Source organism: Protopterus annectens, chromosome 17.part0 (genome assembly GCF_019279795.1).
Source record: "Protopterus annectens isolate FY-2018-M chromosome 17.part0, PAN1.0, whole genome shotgun sequence".
NCBI lineage: Eukaryota > Metazoa > Chordata > Ceratodontiformes > Protopteridae > Protopterus > Protopterus annectens.
In genome coordinates this window covers 495734881-495752150 of record NC_056751.1, presented here as the reverse complement: position 1 = coordinate 495752150, position 17270 = coordinate 495734881, and positions in this window count along the sequence as shown.

Sequence of the window (17270 nt, the reverse complement as noted above, 5' to 3'; positions counted from 1 at the left end):
TGCTGAAGCAGCTACATTTACAACAGACCAAGTTAGTGCTCCTTTTCCCAAGGAACAAGTGCACAACAAATGGACTATCAAGCGGTACAATTCCACACACATGAAGGGCAAAGGGAAGGGCAAGAACAGGAGGAAATGGTAATAGAAAGGGAAGTTTGTAATTATGAAGTGGACATTTTAAATTTGTCAGACTTTTCCCTTTCAAATGAAGCTGAAAAGTTTTGAAAAAAGGCTTTCATTCATTCCTACAAGTGAAAGTAAATATTGGCAAACTGTTAATTGATTTTAGACTGTATTTAAGAAAACTGAATTTAAGTTACATTATGCATGATGTATTACAGTTTAATAGTTTAAATAATATTGAGACACCTAAAAAACCCAGTACATTCAATCCTCCCCTACAGAGTACATTGCAAGTATTTCAGAATATATGTGAAGGTGAATTTAGAAAAATTCACCTAACAAATAAAGAAAAAAAACTTACCAAAAGACGAATACTTGGCCATACAGTTGTTAAGTAAGAATCCTGAAATAAGAATAATGAAGGCTGATAAGGGAGGTAAAATAGTGATCATGAACACCAAAGATTATGAGCATGCAATAGAATCAATGTTAAGGGAGGTTGATACATACAGGAGAGTGAACTATGAACAAATAAATCAGAGTTACAAGAATATAGATGTCACACTCTTTGACATGTTTTGTCAGGGAGAAATAAATAATAACAGTTTTGAATTTTTGACAGTAGAACAGCCAAAAATGGCATCTTTTTTGGTATTCCGAAAATTCAAAATATTGAAGGAATTCCACCATTTAGGCCTATTATTTCGGCAAAACATTCTAAAACCAAAAACATTTCAATTTGGTTGGACAATATATTAAATCCAATTGTCCAACAATCCAAATATTACCTGAGAGACTCCTGGCACTTGCTAGAAATTCTGAGGGAATATGTCATAAAAGACAAACCCATTTTCTTTGTGAGTTTAGATGTAAAGAGGTTATACACCTCCATAGATCAAGACAAAGGTATAGGGTACCTCAGAGAATATTTGAGTAGAAATACGGAATTTAATGGTGAAAAAATCAACACAATTTGTAGTCTAATGGACTTGGTTTTAGAAAACAGTTATTTTCTTTTCAAAAAAGTGTTATACAAACAAGTTTCAGGTGTAGCAATGGGGGCAAGAGTAGCTCCCGCTTTTGCCAATTTAATCATGGCCAATTGGGAGTCAAACTTCCTTGAGTCACGCCCCAGCTTCAGCAAGGTAGAAATATACTTCAGATATATAGATGATTTGTTTTTTTCTATGGACTGGTAATTAAAGTGAATTTGAGAATTTAGTTAAAGATCTAAATGTTGCTACGACCTTTCTACATTTCAAAATCAGTGGATTTGGTAAAACCATTGATTTTTTGGACTTGAATTTGGGAATAGACCAAGAAAGAAAGGAATTTACTAGCAATATATATAGAAAACCTTATTTTGCTAATCAATATTTACACAAAGACAGTCTACATCCCCCACACATGAAAAAGGGAGTCATTAAAGGGCAGATGATAAGACTCAGTAGACTAACCTCTAACAATGATATATTTGACAAAGAAGTGTCTATTTTAAGACTAATATTTCAAAACAGGGGGTATGATTCAGACTGGGTAAGAAATATAGAAAATGAGGTTAAGGTATTAAGAAGTGGGGTGGCCAAGCCCATTTTGTATTCACAGGATGTAATGATCAGCATAGTAAGCCACAGCAGTTTGGGTGACTTGGGGAGAGAAGGAAGTGAATATAGGATTTCATTTCCTATACCAATAGTCAGTGAAATGTGGTACATTAAAAAAATAATAGAAAACAATTCGAGAATATTAATAGGCAACAAAGAGTTGGTGAACACATTAGGGATGGCACCAAGATTCACTTACAAAAAAACAACTAACATTAAGTTTATGTTAGAAACTGGTAGAGAGAAAGAAGGTAGTTACAACCGCTTGTGCACTAACAAAAAAGGCACATATAGCTGTAATAATTGTAAACAGTGTAAGTTCATTAGTAATTCATCTTTTGTAACAATTGGGTATTCTAATGAGATATTCTGGGCGAAAAAATACCACAATTGTAACAGTGACTATGTGGTTTATGTAGCCACCTGTTTATCATGTAGAAATTATTACATTGGCAAAAACCAAAAGAAGTCTTAAATGTAGGATATACGAACATCACTTGGCAATAAAGAAGAAAGATAGGATGAATGCATTAGCTAGGCATGATATATTATGTAACGAATTTAAGAATTTAGAATTTTTTATTTTAGACAATGTGGAGAAAGCATTATTTGCTGGTGACTTAAACAATGTATTGGAATGCAAAGAGGCTTTCTGGCAATTGTTATTGGGTGCAGATAGAGCACCAGGTTTATGTGAAGTTATTAATTTAAAATGTTTTTTATTATACAGATAAAATATACAAAACAGTCATTTTTAGAACTATAGAATAATTACGTATATAACCTTTTTGAACAAACAAAGTGTGTAACAAAACATAGATTTTTTTTTATATTACTTTTTATATAAAGGATATTCAATCACTACAATTAGTTATGTCATTTCCTGTTTAAGGTAATCATTTTAGTATAAAAGGAAGGGTTGGGCATTGAAACTTTGTTTCTGAAGAAGATCACAGCAATAGAAAGTGATTGAAAGCGCTAATTTCATTCGTCCGAGTTTGGTTATTTGATGGACATTTTCAGCTGGGTGTTTCAAGTTTCAAGTAGTTCTGAAAACATACAGACAAAGCTTCCACACAAAGGATTTCACTACAACTGAGGGCAGTACTAAGACACATACAGCTGTAACAAACACGAAGAAATATAAGTAGAATTGTACAGATTACAGAGATATTAAATCAAAATGCAGACAGAAATGAGAGTAAACACTTATCTTTTCTCAATATCACAGCTGGCAGTAGAGTAGGTCAAACTCTCTGCAGCAGCCTGAGCAACAGGTATATCTTATTTAAAAACACAGGACAGAAACCAAACAATACAGATGCAGGAATACTTTGGCCGTAAAAAACAAGTTCTTCAAACTTACTGCCACTAAAAAAAAAAGACAAGGACTCCAAACAAAGGATTTCACTACAGCTGAGGTCAACAAAAACTTATATACAGCTATAACACACAAGAAGAATAAGTACAGTTGTAGAGATTACTGAGATATTAAATCAAAATGCAGACTAAAAATTAAAATAAACACTTATCTTTTCTTAATATCACAGCTGGCAGTAGGTCAATCTCTCTGCAGCAGCCTGAGCAACACATATATCTGATTTAAAACACAAAAAAGAAACCAAACAATACAGATGTAGGAATACTTTGGCCAGATGAAACTAGTTCTGAAACCTTACTTACACTAAGACAATAGACAAGGCATCCAGACCTAAGGTTTCACTGCAACTGAGATCAACACTAAGATATATACAGCTATAACACACAAGAAAAAGAATAAGAACAGTTGAACAGATTACAGAAATATTAAATCAAATGCAAATAAAAATGAGGATAAACACTAATCTTTTCTCAATATCACAGCGTGCAGTAGGTCTATCTCTCTGCAGCAGCCTGAGCAACAGGTATATCTGACTTAAAACACAGGACAGAAACCAAACAATACACCTGCAAGAATACTTTGGCTGGACGAAACTAGTTCTGTAAACTTACTGCCACTAAGAAAACAGACAAGGCCTCCAGACAAAGGTTTTCACTACAACTGAGGACAACAATAAGATATATACAGCTATAACATACAAGAAGAAGAAGAATAAGTACAGTTGTACAGATTACAGAGATATTAAATCAAAATGCAGACAAAAAATGAGAATAAACACTTATCTTTTCTGAATATCACAGCTGGCAGTAGGTCAATCTCTCTGCAGCAGCCTGAGCATCAGGAATATCTGATATAAAACAAAGGACAGAAACCAAACAATACATATGCAGGAATACTTTGGCCAGATGAAGCTAGTTCTGAAAACTTACTGCCACTAAGAAAACAGACAAGGCCTCCATTCAAAGGATTTCACTATCACTGAGGTCAACACTAAGATATATGCAGCTATAACACACAAGAAGAAGAATAAGTACAGTTTTACAGATTACAGAGATATTAAATCAAAACGCAGACAAAAAATGAGAATAAACACTTATCTTTTCTCAATATCACAGCTGGCAGTAGGTAAATCTCTCAGCAGCAGCCTGAGCAACAGGTATATCTGATTTAAAACACAGGACAGAAACCAAATAATAAATATGCAGGAATAACTTGGCCGGATGAAACTAGTTCTGAAAACTTACTGCCACTAAGAAAACAGACAAGGCCTCCAAACAAAGGATTTCACTACAACTGACGTCAACACTAAGATATATGCAGCTAAACACACAAGAAGAAGAAGAAGTACAATTGTACAGATTACAGAGATATTAAATCAAAATGCAGACAAAAATGAGAATAAACACTTATCTTTTCTCATTATCATAGATGGCAGTAGGTCAATCTCTCTGCAGCAGCCTGAGCAACAGGTATATCTGATTTAAAACACAGGACAGAAACCAAACAATACAGATGCAGGAATACTTTGGCTGGACAAAACTAGTTCTGAAACCTTACTGCCACTAAGAAAACAGACAAGACCTCCAAACAAAGGATTTAACTACAACTGAGGTCAACACTAAGATATACACAGCTATAACACACAAGAAAAAGAATAAAAACAGTTGTACAGATTATAGAGATATTAAATCAAAATGCAGACACAAAATGAAGATAAACACTAATCCTTTCTCAATATCACAGCTGGTAGTATGTCAATCTCTCTGCAGCAGCCTGAGCAACAGGAATATCAGATTTAAAACACAGGACAGAAACCAAACAATACAGATGCAGGAATACTTTGGTCGGATAAAACAAGTTCTTCAAACTTACTGCCACTAAGAAAAAGACAAGGCCTCCGGACAAAGGATTTCACTACAGCTGAGGTCAACAATAAAATATATACAGCTATAATACACAAGAAGAATAAGTACAGTTGTACAGATTACTGAGATATTAAATCAAAATGCAGACAAAAAATGAAAATAAACACTTATCTTTTCTCAATATCATAGCTGGCAGTAGGTCCATCTTTCTTCAGCAGCTTGAACAACAGATATATCTGATTTAAAACACAAGACATAAACCAAACAATATAGATGTAGGAATACTTTGGCCGGATGAAACTAGTTCTGAAAACTTACTGCCACTAAGAAAACAGACAAGGCCTCCAGACCAAGGGTTTCACTGCAACTGAGATCAACACTAAGATATATACAGCTATAACACACAAGAAGAAGAATAAGAACAGTTGAATAGATTACAGCAATTTTTTTGTGTCTTTCGGCTTTTCCCTGTTAGGGGTCGCCACAGCAGAACTCCGGTCCGCTAATGATTGGCAGTAGATTTTTATGTGCTGGCTTGCCAGGCCTAATGTACAACCTTCAACTAAGGAACACCCATTCATGCATGTTGTCACACAGAACACGGTCTAACTGAGAATCAAACAGGCAACGTCTAACTGTGAGGGGACAACACTACCGCAGCACCACCACCACAGCTTCTGAACAGATTAAAGCAATATTAAATCAACATGTAAACAAAAATGAGAAAAAACACTAATCTTTTCTCAATATCACAGTGGGCAATAGGTCAATCTCTCTGCAGCAGTCTGAGCAACAGGTATATCTGACTTAAAGCACAGGATAGAAACCAAACAATACACCTGCAAGATTACTTTGGCCGGATGAAACTAGTTCTGAAAACTTACTGCCAATAAGAAAAAAGACAAGGCCTTCAGTCAAAGGATTTCACAACAACTGAGGTCAAAACTAAGATATATACAGCTATAACACACAAGAAGAAGAATAAGTACAGATTTAAAAATCACAGAGATATTAAATCAAAATGCAGACAAAAAATGAGAATAAACACTTATCTTTTCCCAATATCAAAGCAGGCAGTAGGTAAATCTCTCAGCAGCAGCCTGAGCAACAGGTATATCTGATTTAAAACACAGGACAGAAACCAAACAATAAATATGCAGGAATAATTTGGTCAGATGAAACTAGTTCTGAAAACTTACTGCCACTAAGAAAACAGACAAGGCCTCCACACAAAGGATTTCACTACAACTGAGGTCAACAATAAGATATATATAGCTATAACTTACAAGAAGAAGAATAAGTACAGTTGCACCGATTACAGAGATATTAAACCAAAATGAAGACAAACAAAGAGAATAAGCACTTATCTTTTCTCAGTATCACAGCTGGCAGTAGGTCAATCTCTCTGCAGCAGCCTGAGCAACAGGAATATCTGATTTAAAACACAGGACAGAAACCAAATAATACTGGTGCAGGAATACTTTGGCCGGATGGAACTAGTTCTGAAAACTTACTGCCATTAAGCAAACAGACAAAGCCTCCAAATAAAGGATTTCACTACAACTGAGGTCAACACTAAGATATATACAGCTATAACACACAAGAAGAGTAACAGGTACAGTTGTACAAATTACAGTGATATTTAATCAAAATACAGGCAAAAAATGAGGATAAACAATTGTCTTTTCTCAATATCACAGCTGGCAGTAGGTCAATCTCTCTTCAGTAGCTTAAGCAACAGGTATATCTGATTTAAAACACAGGACAGAAACCAAACAATACAGATGCAGGAATATTTTGGCAAGATGAAACTAGTTCAGAAAACTTACTGCCACAAAGAAAAGAGACAAGGCCTCCAGACAAAGGATTTCACTATAACTGAGGCCAACACTAAAGTATATACAGATATAACACGCAAGAAGAAGAATAAGTACAGTTGTACAGATTACAGAGATAAAAAATCAAAACGCAGACAAAAAATGAGAATAAACTAGTTCTGAAAACTTAGTACCACTAAGAAAACGGAGAAGGCCTCTGGACAAAGGATTTCATTACAACTGAGGTCAACACTAAGATATATACAGCTATAACTCATAAGTAGATGAATAAGTAGATTTTTACAGATTACAGAGATATTAAAATGAAAATAAACACTTATCTTTTCTCAATATCACAGCTGGCAGTAGAGCAATCTCTCTGCTGCAGCCAGAGCAACATGTAGATCTGATTTGAAACACAGGACAGAAACTAAACAAAACAGATGTATGAATACTTTGGCCGGATAAAACAAGTTTTGAAAACTTACTGCCACTAAGAAAAAAGACAAGGCCTCCAGACTGCGGTCAACAATAAGATATTTACAGCTATAACACACAAGAAGAAGAATAAGTACAGTAGTACAGACTATAGAGATATTAAATATAAATGAAGAGACAAAATGAGAATAAACACTTAACTTTTCTCAGTATCACAGCTGGCAGTAGGTCCCTCTCTCTGCAGCAGCCTGAGCAACAGGTATATCTGATTTAAAACACAAGACAGAAACCAAACAATACATATGCAGGAATACTTTGGCTGGATGAAACTAGTCCTGAAAACTTACTGCCACAAAGAAAACAGACAAGGCCTACAGACAAAGGACTTCACTACAACTATGGACAACATTAAGATATATACAGTTATAATACACAAAAAGAAGAATAAGTAAAGTTGTACAGATTACAGCGATATTAAAACAAAATGCAGAGAAATATTGAGAACAAATACTTTTATTTTCTCAATATCACAGCTGGGAGTAGGTCAAACTGTATGCAGCAGCCTGATCAACAGGTATATCTGATTTAAAATGCAGGACATAAACCGAACAATACATATGCAGGAATACCTTGCCCAGATAAATCTAGTTCTGAAAACATAATGCCACTAAGAAAACAGACAAGGCCTCCAGACAAAGGATTTCACTACAACCTAGGTCAATACTAAGATATATACAGCTATAACACATAAGAAAGATAATGCATACAGTTGTACAGATTACAGAGATCTTAAATCAAAATGCAGACAAAAAAATGAGAATAAACACTTATCTTTTCTCAATATCACTTCTGGCAGTAGGTCAATATCTCTGCAGCAGCCTGATCAGCAGGCATATCTGCTTTAAAACACAGGACATAAACCAAAAATACAGATGCAGGAATATTTTGGCCAGATGAAACTAGTTCTGAAAACTATCACTAAAAAAACAGACAAGGCCTTCAGAAAAAGGATTTCACTACAACTGAGGTTAACACGAAGATATATACAGCTAGAACGCACAAGAAGAAAAATAAGTACAGTTGTACAGATTACAGAGATATTAAATTAAAATGCAGTCAAAAATTAGTATAAACACTTATCTTTTTTCAGTATCACATCTGGCAGTAGGTCAATCTCTCTGCAGCAGCCCACGCAACAGTTATATCTGATTTAAAACACAGGACACAAACCAAACAATACAGATGCAGGAAAACTTTGGCTGGATGAAACTAGTTCTGAAACCTTACTGCCACTAAGAAATCAGACAAGGCCTACAGACAAAGGACTTCACTACAACTGAGGTCAACACTAACATATATAGAGTTATAATACACAAGAAGAAAAATAAGTACAGTTGTACAGATTAAAGAGATATTAAATCAAAATGAAGACAAAAAATGAGAATAAACAGTTATCCTTTCTTAATATCACAGCTGCCAGTAGGTCAATCTACCTGCAGCAGCCTGAGCAACATGTATATCTGATATAAAACACAGGACAGAAACCAAACAATAAAGATGCAAGAATACTTTGGGCAAATGAAACTAGTTCTGAAAACTTACTGCCACTAAGAAAATAGACAAGTCCTCCATTCAAAGGATTTAACTACAACTGAGGTCAACACTAAGATATATACAGCTAATACACAAAAGAAGAAGAAGAACAGCTGTACAGATTACAGAGATATTACATCAAAATGCAGACAACAAATGACAATATACACTTATCTGTTCTCAATATTACAGCTGGGAGTAGTTCAATCTCTCTGCAGCTGCCTGAGCAACAGGTATATCTAATTTAAAACAAAGGTCAGAAAAAAAAAATACAGATGCAGGAATACTTTAGCCAGATGAAACTTGTTCTGAAAACTTACAGTCACTAAGAAAACACACAAGGCCTCCAGAAAAAGGATTTCACTACAACTGGGGTCAAAACCCAGATATATACAGCTATAACACACACAAAGAAGAATAAGTAAAAATGTGCAGATTACAGAGAAATTAAATCAAAATGCAGACAACAAATGACAATATACACTTATCTGTTCTCAATATTACAGCTGGGAGTAGTTCAATCTCTCTGCAGCTGCCTGAGCAACAGGTATATCTAATTTAAAACCAATTAATGTCAGAAAAAACAACAATACAGATGCAGGAATACTTTAGCCAGATAAAACTTGTTCTGAAAACTTACAGTCACTAAGAAAACAGACAAGGCCTCCAGAAAAAGGATTTCACTACAACTGAGGTCAAAACCCAGATATATACAGCTATAACACACACAAAGAAGAATAAGTAAAAATGTACAGATTACAGAGAAATTAAATCAAAATGCAGACAAATAATGAGAATAAACACTTATCTTTTCACAATATCACAGGTGGCAGTAGGTCATTCTCTCAGCAGCAGCCTGAGCAACAGGTATATCTGATTTAAAACACAGGACAGAAACCAAACAATACAGCTGCAAGAATACGTTGTATGGATTAAACTAGTTCTGAAAACTTACTGCCACTAAGAAAACAGACAAGGCCTCCAGACAAAGGATTTCACTACAACTGAGGTCAATACTAAGATATATATAGCTATAACACAAAAGAAGAAGAATAAGTACAGTTTTACAGAATACAGAGATATTAAATTCAAATACAAACAAAAAATGAGAATAAACACGTATCTTTTCTCAATATCACATCTGGCAGTAGGTCAATCTCTCTGCAGCAGCCTGAGCGACAGGTATATTTGATTTAAAACACAGGACACAAACCAAACAATATAGATGCAGGAAAACTTTGGCCGTATGAAACTTTTTCTGAAACCTTACTGCCAGTAAGAAAACAGACAAGGCCTACAAACAAAGGACTTCACTACAACTGAGGTCAACACTAAGATATATACAGCTATAATACACAAGAAGAAGAATAAGTACAGTTATACAGATTACAGAGATATTAAATCAAAATACAGACAAAAAATGAGAATAAACACTTATCCTTTCTTAATATCACAGTTGGCAGTAGGTCAATCTCTTTGCAGCAGCCTGAGCAACAGGTATATCTGATTTAAAACACAGGACAGAAACCAAACAATACAGATGCAGGAATACTTTGGCCAGATGAAACTAGTTCTGAAAACTTACTACCACTAAGAAAACAGAGAAGGCCTCCAGAAAAAGGATTTGAATACAACTGAGGTCAACACTAAGATATATACAGCTATAAAGCACACGAAGAAAAATAAGTGCAGTTGTACAGATTACAGATATATTAAATTAAAATGCAGTCAAAAATGAGAATAAACACTTATCTTTTCTCAGTATCACATCTGGAAGTAGGTCAATCTCTCTGCAGCAGCCCGAGAAACAGGTATATCTGATGTAAAACACAGGACACAAACCAAACAATACAGATGCAGGAATACTTTGGCCAGATGAAACTTGTTCTGAAACATTTCTGCCACTAAGAAAACAGGCAAGGCCTCTGCAGACAAAGGACTTCACTACAACTGAGGTCAACACTAAGATATATACAGTTATAATACACAAGAAGAAAAATAAGTACAGTTGTACAGATTCCAGAGATATTAAATCAAAATGAAGACTAAAAAATGAGAATAAACAGTTATCCTTTCTTAATATCACAGCCGGCAGTAGGTCAATCTCTCTGCAGCAGCCTGAGCAACATGTATATCTGATTTAAAACACAGGACAGAAACCAAAAAATACTGATGCAAGAATATTTTGGCAAATGAAACTAGTTCTGAAAACTTACTGCTATTAAGAAAACAGACAAGTCCTCCATTCAAAGGATTTAATCACAACTGAGGTCAACACTAAGATATATACAGCTAATACACATAAGAAGAATAAGAACAGTTGTACAGATTACAGAGATATTAAATCAAAATGCAGAGAAAAAATGAGAATAAACACTTATCTTTTCTCAATATCACAGCTGGGAGTAGTTCAATCTCTCTGCAGCTGCCTGAGCATTAGGTATATCTGATTTAAAACAAAGGTCAGAAATAAAACAATACAGATGCAGGAATACTTTGGCCAGATGAAACTAGTTCTGAAAACTTACTGTCACTAAGAAAACAGACAAGGCCTCCAGAAAAAGGATTTAACTACAACAGAGGTCAAAATCAAGATATATACAGCTATAACACACACAAAGAAGAAAAAGTAAAATTGTACAGATTACAGAGATATTAAATCAAAATGCAGACAAAAAAATGGGAATAAACACTTATCTTTTCACAATATCACAGCTGGAAGTAGGTGATTCTCTTTGCAGCAGCCTGAGCAACAGGTATATCTGATTTAAAACACAGGACAGAAACCAAACACTACAGTGACAGGAATACTTTGTCCAGATTAAACTAGTTCTGAAAACATACTGCCACTAAGAAAACAGACAAGGCCTCTAGACAAAAGATTTCACTACAAGTGAGGTCAATACTAAGATATACAGCTATAACATACAACAAGAAGAAGAATAAGTACAGTTTTACAGATTACAGGGATGTTAAATCAAAATACAGACAAAAATGAGAATAAACACTTATCTTTTCTCAATATCACATCTGGCAGTAGGTCAATCTCTCTGCAGCAGCCTGAGCAACAGTTATATCTGATTTAAAACACAGGATAGAAACCAAACAATACAGATGCAAGAATACTTTGGCCAAATGAAATTATTTCTAAAAACTTACTGCCACTAAGAAAATAGACAAGTTCCCCATACAAAGAATTTCACTACTACTGAGTTCAACACTAAGATATATACAGGCGATACACATAAGAAAAAGAATAAGTACAGTTGTACAGATTACAGAGATATTACATCAAAATGGCGACACAAAATGAGAATAAACACTTATCTTGTCTCAATAGCACATCTGGCAGTAGGTCAATATCTCTGCTGCACCCTGCGCAACAGGTATATCTGATTTAAAACACATGGCAGAAAACAAACAATACAGATGCAGGAATATTTTGGCCAGATGAAACTAGTTCTGAAAACTTATTACCACTAAGAAAACAGACAAGGCCTCCAGACAAAGGATTTCACTGCAGCTGAGGTCAACATTAAGATATATACAGCTAAAACACATAATAATAATAATAAGTACAGTTGTACAGATTACAGAGATATTAAATTAAAATACAGACAAAAATGAGAATAAACACTTATCTTTTCTCTATATCACATCTGGCAGTAGGTCAATCTCTCTGTAGCAGCCCAAGCAACAGGTATATCTGATTTAAAATATAGGTCACAAACCAAACAATACAGATGCAAGAAAACTTTGGCCGGATGAAACTAGTTCTGAAACCTTACTACCAATAAGAAAACAGACAAGGCCTACAGACAAAGGACTTCACAACAACTGAGGTCAACACTAAGATATATACAGCTAAAAAACACAAGAAGAAGAATAAGTACAGTTGTACAGATTACGGAGATATTAAATCAAAATGAAGACAAAAAAATTAGAATAAACACTTATTCTTTCTTAATATCACACCTGGCAGTAGGTCAATCTCTCTGTAGCAGCCTGAGCAACATGTATATCTGATTTAAAACACAGGACAGAAACCAAACAATACAGATGCAAGAATACTTTGGCCAAATGAAACTAGTTCTGAAAACTTACTGCCACTAAGAAAACAGACAAGTCCTCCATTCAAAGGATTTAACTACAACTGAGGTCAACACTAAGATATATACAGCTAATACACATAAGAAGAAGAAGAACAGTTGTACAGATTACAGAGATATTAAATCAAAATGCAGACAAAAAATGAGAATAAACACTTATCTTTTCTCAATATAACAGCTGGGAGTAGTTCAATCTCTCTGCAGCTGCCTGAGCAACAGGTATATCTAATTTAAAACAAAGGTCAGAAAAAAAACCCAATACAGATGCAGGAATACTTTGGCCAGATGAAACTAGTTCTAAAAACTTACTGTCGCTAAGAAAACAGACAAGGCCTCCAGAAAAAGGATTTAACTACAATTGAGGTAAACAATAAGATATATACAGCTAAAACACACAAGAAGAAGAAGAAGTACAGTTGTACAGATTACAGAAATTTTAAATGAAAATGCAGATAAAAATAAGAATAAACACTTATCTTTTCTCAGTATTACAGCTGGCAGTAGGTCAATCTCTCTGCAGCAGCCTGAGCAACAGATATTTGTCATTTAAAACACAGGACAGAAATCAGACAATAAAGATGCATGAATACTTTGGCTGGACGAAAGAAGTTCGGAAAACGTACTGCCACTAAGAAGAAAGACAATGTCTCCAGACAAAGGATTTAACTACAACTGAGGTTAACAATAAGATATATACAGCTATAACACCCAAGAAGAAGAATAAATACAGTTGTACAGATTACAGAGATATTACATCGAAATGGAGACACAAAATGAGAATAAACACATCTTTTCTCAATATCACAGCTGGCAGTAGGTCAATCTCTCTGCAGCAGACCGAGCAACAGGTCTATCTGATTTAAAACACAGGCCACAAACCAAACAATACAGATGCAGAAAATCTTTTGCCAGATGAAACTAGTTCTAAAACCTTACTGCCACTAAGAAAACAGACAAGGCCTACAGACAAAGGACTTCACTACAACTGAGGGCAACACTAAGATATATACAGCTACAACGCAGAAGAAGAAAAATAAGTACAGTTGTACAGATTACAGAGATATTAAATTAAAATGCAGTCAAAAAATGAGAATAAACACTTATCTTTTCTCAGTATTACATCTGGCAGTAGGACAATCTCTCTGCAGCAGCCAGAGCAACAGGTATATCTTGTTTAAAACACAGGCCACAAACCAAACAATACAGATGCAGGAAAACTTTGGCCTGATGAAACTAGTTCTGAAACCTTACTGCAACTAAGAAATCAGACAAGGCCTACAGACAAAGGACTTCACTACAACTGAGGGCAACACTAAGATATATACAGCTACAACGCAGAAGAAGAAAAATAAGTACAGTTGTACAGATTACAGAGATATTAAATTAAAATGCAGTCAAAAAATGAGAATAAACACTTATCTTTTCTCAGTATCACATCTGGCCGTAGGTCAATCTCTCTGCAGCAGCCAGAGCAACAGGTATATCTGATTTAAAACACAGGGCACAAACCAAACAATACAGATGCAGAAAAACTTTAGCCAGAGGAAACTAGTTCTGAAAACTTACTGCCACTAAGAAAACAGGCAAGGCCTCGATACAAAAAAATTTCAATACAACTGAGGTCAAAACCAAGATATATACAGCTATAACACAAACGAAGAAGAATAAGTAAAATTGTACAGATTACAGAGATATTAAATTAAAATGCAGACAAAAACTGAGAATAAACATTTATTTTTTCTCAATATCACTGCTGGCAGTAGGTCAATATCTCTGCAGCAGCCTGATCAGCAGGTATATCTGTTTTAAAACACAGGACATAAACCAAACAATACAGATGCAGGAATATTTTGGCCAGATGAAACTAGTTCTGAAAACTTACTACCACTAAGAAAATAGACAAGGCCTCCAGAAAAAGGATTTCATTACAACTGAGATCAACACTAAGATATATGCAGCTATAATGCACAAGAAGAAAAATAAGTACAGTTGTACAGATTACAGAGATATTAAATTAAAATGCAGTCAAAAAAAGAGAATAAACACTTATCTTTTCTCAGTATCACATCTTGCCATAGGTCAATCTCTCTGTAGCAGCCCAAGCAACAGGTATATCTGTTTAAAACACAGGACACAAACCAAACAATACAGTTGCAGGAATACATTGGCGGATTAAACTAGTTCTTAAAACTTACTGCCAATAAGAAAACAGACAAGTCCACCATTCAAAGGATTTCACTACAACCGAGGTCAACACTAAGATATATACAGCTAATACACATAATAAGAAGAATAAGTGCAGTTGTACAGATTACAGAGATATTATATCAAAATGCAGACAAAAATGAGAATAAACACTTATCTTTTCTCAATATCACAGCTGGGAGTAGGCCAATCTCTCTGCAGCTGCCTGAGCAACAGGTATATCTTATTTAAAGCAAAGGTCAGACAACAATACAGATGCAGGAATAGTTTGGCCAAATGAAACTAGTTCTCAAAAATTACTGTCACTAAGAAAACAGAAAAAGCCTCCAGAAAAAGGATTTCAATACAACTGAGGTCAACAATAAGCTACATACAGCTATAACACACAAGAAGAAGAAGTACAGTTGTACAGATTACAGAGATATTAAATCAAAATGCAGATAAAAATGTGAATAAACACTTACCTTTTCTCAACATTACAGCTGGAAGTAGGTCAATCTCTCTCTAGCAGCCTGAGCAACAGGTATATTTTATTGAAAACAAAGGATAGAAACCAAACAATACAGATGCAGGAATACTTTGGCTGAAAGAAACTAGTTCTGAAAACTTACTGCCACTAAGAAAACAGACAAGGCCTCCACACAAAAAAAAATTCAATACAACGGAGGTCAAAACCAAGAAATATACAGCTATAACACACACGAAGAAGATAAGTAAAATTGCACAGATTACAGAGATATTAAATCAAAATGCAGACAAAAAATGAGAATGAACACTTATCTTTTCTTAATATCACTGCTGGCAGTAGGTCAATATCTCTGCAGGAGCCTGATCAGCAGGTATATCTGCTTTAAAACACAGGACATAAACCAAACAATACAGATGCAGGAATATTTTGGCCAGATGAAACTAGTTCTGAAAACTTACTACCACTTAGAAAACAGACAAGGCCTCCAGAAAAAGGATTTCACTACTACTGAAGTCAACACTAAGATATATACAGCTATAATGCACAAGAAGAAAAATAAGTACAGTTGTACAGATTACAGATATATTAAATTAAAATGCAGTCACAAAATGAGAATAAACACTTATCTTTTCTCAGTATCACATCTGGCCATTGGTCAATCTCTCTGCAGCAGCCCGAGCAACAGGTATATCTGATTTAAAACACAGGAGACAAACCAAACAATACAGATGCAGGAAAACTTTGGCCGGATGAAACTAGTTCTGAAACCTCACTGCCACTAAGAAAACAGACAAGGCCTACAGACAAATAACTTCACTACAACCGAAGTCAAAACAAAGATATATACAGTTGTAATACACAAGAAGAAAAATAAGTACAGTTTTACAGATTACAGAGATATTACATCAAAATGAAGACAAGAAATGAGAATAAACAGTTATCCTTTCTTAATATCACAGCCGGCAGTAGGTCAATCTCTCTGCAGCAGCCTGAGCAACATGTATATCTGATTTAAACACAGGACAGAAACCAAAAAATACTGATGCAAGAATATTTTGGCAAATAAAACTAGTTCTGAAAACTTACTGCCATTAAAAAAACAGACAAGTCCTCCATTCAAAGGATTTAATCACAACTGCGGTCAACACTTAGATATATACAGCTAATACACATAAGAAGAATAAGAACAGTTGTACAGATTAAAGAGATATTAAATCAAAATGCAGAGAAAAATGAGAATAAACACTTATCTTTTCTCAATATCACAGCTGGAAGTAGTTGAATCTCTCTGCAGCTGCCTGAGCATTAGGTATATCTGATTTAAAACAAAGGTCAGAAAAAAACAATACAGATGCAGGAATACTTTGGCCAGATGAAACTAGTTCTGAAAACTTACTGTCACTAAGAAAACAGACAAGGCCTCCAGAAAAAGGATTTAACTACAACAGAGGTCAAAATCAAGATATATACAGCTATAACACACCCAAAGAAGAAAAAGTAAAATTGTACAGATTACAGAGATATTAAATCAAAATGCAGACAAAAAATGTGAATAAACACTTATCTTTTCACAATATCACAGCTGGAAGTAGGTGATTCTCTTTGCAGCAGCCTGAGCAACAGGTATATCTGATTTAAAACACAGGACAGAAACCAAACACTACAG